Source organism: Protopterus annectens, chromosome 13.part0 (genome assembly GCF_019279795.1).
Source record: "Protopterus annectens isolate FY-2018-M chromosome 13.part0, PAN1.0, whole genome shotgun sequence".
NCBI lineage: Eukaryota > Metazoa > Chordata > Ceratodontiformes > Protopteridae > Protopterus > Protopterus annectens.
In genome coordinates this window covers 505532584-505538583 of record NC_056747.1, presented here as the reverse complement: position 1 = coordinate 505538583, position 6000 = coordinate 505532584, and positions in this window count along the sequence as shown.

The window sequence follows — 6000 nt, the reverse complement described above, 5'->3', positions numbered from 1 at the left end:
TTGGAGGCCTTAAGCTTTTGGCTCCTCTGAGGTATTGCCTTAAAAGTATGAAAAAAGATTAGTGGCTCTGTATTGTAATGAGCCGAAATGGCAGAGGCATGAATTTTAATTCCTGAAAAGGAGAGGCCTTTGTCCAGCATCTATTAGGCATTGCAAAATCAGAGGAATATTTGGTACTGCTGTCGATTCCTTGTGACTCTCTTCCATTTTCCAGCATAAGATTTTCTAGTACTAGGCCGCCTGACCTCCAAAATGACATCCATCACCACTTGATGTGTGTTTATGACTACATTATCCGCCATGCTGCCAGATTTAAGGTTGAGTTGGCTATGCAGGATCCGATTGTTTTGTTGGGACAGTAGGTGAGGTATTTGAGGTAAGGTCCAGGCTGGACATTGAGACAAGTTCCTTAGGATTGGATACCAGTACTGGCGGGGCCAGTCTGGGGCAATCATTTTTGGCTTCTCTTGTCTGATCTTTAGGAGTACCTTGGGGAGAAGAGGCATATACTGTTTAAGTTTTTTCCAGCTGAAAGATAGGGCATCCACTTTCCATGCTTGTCTGTGATAAGTCCTTGGGCAGAATCTCTAGTTGGCAGTTGTGAGGAGAGGCAAATAGGTGCAAGTCCGGGCATCCTCATTTCCTTATGTTGAAGACTTGTGGATCTAATTTCCACTGGTGGGGATCCATGAAGTTTCTGCTTAGTCTGCCAGATTATCTTTCCTGGCAGGAATTGTGCCTGCAGATGTACTTGGTAAGTCAATGCTGTGTCCCACAAAGTCATGGCTAGTCTGCAGACGGGGTAAGAATGAGTGCCTCCCTGCTTGTTTATATACCACATGACCGTGGTACTGTCTATCAGTAGTTGTCCTGGGTGAAGTAGGTCCTTGAGAGCTGTCAGGGCATTCTGAACAGCTAGCATCTCTGACTGATATGTAGATGCATTTGGTTGGCGGACCATGTGCCTTGAATACATCTTCCTGCCCTATGTGCCCTCCAGGTATAATCTGATGCATCTGTTGTCAATGTCTGCCTGGCTGGGGGTAAGGTAAATGGCTGTCCCTTGTTCTGGTGACAGGCCTTTACCCACCATCGAACCTCCTGTTGCAGGCAGGGAATGAGAGTAATTGTTTCCAGGCTATGGCAATGCAGAGTCCAAACACTTTAGGTACCATTGAAGTTTCCTCATATGCAGTCTTGCATATGAAATTAGCAGAAGGCAGGATGCCATACAGCCCAAAGCCTGCAGAATTTTTCTTGCAGATAACTGGGCCTTTGTTGCCAATTTGAAATAGGTAGTCCGTTGCCTTTGTCTGGTGCGAGATGAGCAATCTGGGCAGTTATATCTAAGCTTGCACCCAGGAATATTAGAGAGAGTACTAGTTTTGATTTCTTAGTTGACTGTGTACCCTAGGCATGGTAGTAATCTTTTTACAAATGCCAGATGCTGTAGTAGAATGTCCTTGTTCTCGGCTTGTATGAGGCAGTTGTCCAAGTAAGGATATATTTGTATGCCTCTGTCTGCAGAATGCAATTACTGGTGCCAGGCACTTTGTGGAGACCCTGGGCGCAGTAGATAAGCCAAAGGGCAGTGCAGAGAATTGGTAGTGCATTGAGCCAGATTTAAATCAAAGGTATCTTCTGCATTTTTGTCCGATTGGGACATGCAGGTATGCTTCTTTTAGGTCTAAAGTCACAAGCCAAGGCTTCTTGCCCAGCATGGGCAGAAACTGCCGTAAGGTCAACATTTTGGATTTTGTTATATCCAGACGTGTTTAGAATAGATAGGTCCAGTACTGGTCTCCAGGCTTTGTCCTTTATGGGTACCAAGAACAGTCTTGAATAAAATCCCTGTCCCTGCTCTTGTTCTGGCACTTGAATTGCCCTCATGTCCATGAGGGATGAGACTTGTGCCTCTGCCCATTGGTTTTTTGGTAGGTCTGGCCAACCATTTGCCCTTGGCAGGGTATGAAAGGGGAACTTGTAGCCCCACGACACTATGTCTAAGACCCATTTGTCCTGGGTTATGTGCCAATTTTGTGGAAAAAAAGTGCTAGTTTTCCCCCTAAAGGTGCTTCCAGAAGACAAGTGCTTGGCGCAGGAAGGGGGAAGTTATTGGGACAGTTTCCTGTAAGGCTGTGATTTGTCTTCTCCACTTTTGGAGGTAGAAGCACCTCACTGTTTAGACCTGTAGGAACCTTGGGGCTGGGATCTGCCTCTTGGGCGTCTGTATTTGCCCCTTTGTGGTCTGACACTGGAAAGGACCAATTATTTGTATGCCAGTGTCTAAATCTTAGAGGTTGTACCTGTAAGAAATCCTTGACTGTTTGCATAGATTTAGCTTTGTCCTCCATTTTCTTTAACACCTCTTCTGCTTTTAACACCAAAGTATCATGCTGTAATGGAGCATCTAATAATTTTGCTTTAACATGATCTGGTAAATTTTGTTCCTTTAACCAAACATGCCTCCTAATGACAGAACCTGTGAGTGGCCCTTGCAGGAGGCCTCCAAAGAATCAAAACCACATTGCAAAAGTATGTTTTCCAACTTGCTCAGCTGCATGCAATAAATCCTGCATTTCTTTGTTTTCTGCACCTTGAGAACGTATCAATATTTTCTGTTTTAAGTAGTGACATATTGCTGATATTTGAGCATATAAAACTAACAATTTAAAGCCCTTATAGCCAAGGTAGCACAGGTTTAAAATCTTTTCCCCATCTGTCTAATGCCCTAGAATTCCTGTCGGAGGGGGTAGGGGTTTTTTTTTTTTTAGCAGTGGATGCCTTGACCCCTTTGGGACCACGAGAAATAGTTTCTGGGTCAGCAGCAGGGTTTTTGAAAAGGAATTTATGAGAGTCAGGTACCCTACAATACCTGTCCGGCTTAACAGGAGCTGGAGGTAAGGAGTCAGGGGTCAGACTGGACTCTGAAAATACATTTACAATGTCCAACACATGTGGAATAGCTAGGGGCCTGTGTTGTGGGAGTAAAGGCAAGTCCCAGAGCCTTTTCTTAGATTCAGAATAATCTTAGCTCTCCCAGTGGAAATGTTCCCTCATGGTATGCAAGGTTTCCCCAAAAGAGTAATCCTCAGGAGGGGCTGAAGGGATAGATTCTTCAGCATTAGAATCCTCATAGGGAGGAAGAGAGTATTCCTGATCAATTTGAAGAAATGGAAACCTGATCTGAAGATTCATATTCTGTCTCTTGCCTAGGCCTCTTATCAGGAGGGGGATGGGAACCCCTGATCAAAGTAATTAAGTCTTTGGCAATTTTGAGCATCCATTTTTCGGGCATGGAGGCCTGACCATGAGGCTGTTGTACTTTTTGTCTTTAAAGATGTTTTAGTCTTTGCCTTTGTAGCTGGAGTCACTTTAATGTACAATTGAGTAGGTCTGAAAACACCCTCTGCAGCAGATGTCTGCTCAGCGGCTCTGGACCCATCTGTGGGAATAGATTCTGAAGGTCCAAACCTTGAGCTTCCAACAGCCTAGGTGACTCCATGTGGGAGTTTATAGCGCCTGCAGGTCCAAAGAAGATACGGGATGACACAAAACTGAGGTTCCATAGGGGTAGGTGGTTTAATGGGCAGTCTTAATAGACTGGTACCCCAAAGTCTGTGGGACATAACACCTGGCCCTGTTTCCCCTAAATGGAAAAAGGAGAACTGCTAATTGAACTCCAATAGTAGCTGCAGTTGCTCCTTCATGAAATATGCTTCAAGAACTCAATTATAGAAGATAGATGGAGAAAGGGTCTACACGATTTTACAAGGCTTAAGAGGAGAATCTTTTCCATTTGCTAACAATTTTCACGTAGGAGCTTTAAGAGAAGAAATCAGGATATGCTGTACTGAAGGTGAAAGGTCAGGTAGCCTGGCTATGTTTGGAATTGGTGCAGCTATGCTATCAACTTGAGGGTTTGAAGAGATGGATGCAGCAGTCCTGACAGATGGGTCAGAAGATATGGAACTGGGTACAGAATAAAAAGCTTCTCCTTAAGATGAGGCCACAGGAAAGGGAACCAGATTTGATGAGGCCAGTAAGGGGCAATAAGTATCAAGGTCCTTCCCAATACACTGGCTTTCTGAAGAACTATGGGTATTAATGGGAAGGGAGGAAAAGAGTAGAGAAGATCCGAGAGCCAATCATGTACAACTTACTCCCCCAGAGGGGGGGGGGGGTTAGGGCAAGGTAGCTGCAGCATTTGACATTCATGGACGTGGCGACTAGATTGCAGCAAGGCTGGCCCCATTTTCAGAAAATTATTTCTGATCGCTCTCTTCAGGGAGTGCTCGTGAGGCATCAGAATAGCCCTGCCGAGTGTCTGGTATCATGTTGGATTTACCAGGGATACGCATTACTGCGATACAGGCTTTAGATTCTCAAGACTACTGAAGTCGTTCCATTAAACATTCTCCATTACTACCCAGTTCTAATTTTTAGAACACAATCAGGTCATTCCTAGACCTAGTGTAAAATACAGCAACCTGGATAGGATTCTGTATGATTGCATGTCAAAGAATTGGTTCTGTACAATTGCATGTACAAGTCATTCAGTGTACAACTTATTTCTCAAAGAGGATGTAGAACAGGGTGTGTTGTACCTTTAAGGCACATTTCAAAGCAAGGATACATGCATATAGAGCATGTGCAAGCAGCAGTGCCACTATCAGAACAAGTGTAGTAGTCAGTGTGTTTATAAATTCAGTTGCTAAGCCTCAATACTGATATGTTCAAATATAAAGCTGCCTGAACCAAACCCACAAATTAATTTTACCCCAAGACAAGCAATACTACAGAAGGGAAATTAGCTCAAGTGTTCTTTCATACAAGACAAAAAAATGTCTTCAGATCTATGGCATCATCCAAACAGATTTACAAATGAAGCAGTTTCTCCCAGGTAATTTACCTCCCCACATTGCTAAATACTTGGGATAAAGTTGGGACAGGCATGAAATCATCTGCTACCACAGCATACAAAGAACTGTGCAAGATCTGTAAACACTTCTAGTAATGGCTACATTTTTGTACCGAGGTCTTACAAGCTCAGCCAGCAGCTGTACTTAATTTAGTCAAATGTTCAGAGGTCATGTTTTAATAACCATTTACATTTAGTTGCTGGGCTGAAGCATACATTTGCTTTTGGGTAGACGTCACCACATCTAGTCAGAAGTGCTACTAATTCAGATCAGGATACCAGCTGCACCATCAAGCTCATGCTCCTCATCAATCTCAAAGTCACACATCTGCTTCTGAAGACAGGATAAATGCACTTCCCCTCAAACTTAATACCTCTATTGTCATGCAGAAGGCAAAGGCTTAGAGCTGCTCCCTGTCAAGAGGTACAATGCTCAATTTCTCTCACCTCCATTGCCTGTGTGACCAAACAAGTCATTTGACCAGACAATGCACAAAAGGTAAATCTTGAGGAAGTGCCTCATGGGTTTATCCAGTTAAATCCAAACTGGATACCAACTCTGACAACTCTATTAAAAATCCAATGGCTAGACCAGTACATAAAGTAGGTGCTGAGGCAGGCACTCATCTTGGTAAGAACTTTTACGCAACGTGAAAGCCAAACAGATGTCACTTTACAATCCATTTTGGAGGCAGGAATTAAAGTTTTAGCAGTTGCTTGTTAAACATGCAGTGATGTGGCCATTTCCAACTACACACAGGAAGGTTAACTACTTGGCTTCAGTGGCATTAATGACAGATATAGTCTGAAAGAACTGACAAGATTTCCCCAACAAAACAAATCAAGCCAAAATAAGTGTAAACTGGGCTAAACAGAAGAGTTCAGCAAGTCAGATAAATCCATGCACAAATGTGATTGTTGTAATAAAATTCAAGCACAGAACTCAAATAGACTCAAGTTTAATAAAAATATTAACACTATTAAAGTACTTTGTCAAAGACAATCAAGGACTTCAGTTTTACTTCAACATGCTTCTTGGACTTTAAAAGCTCTGATGTCATCCAATTAAGTTAAAGCCA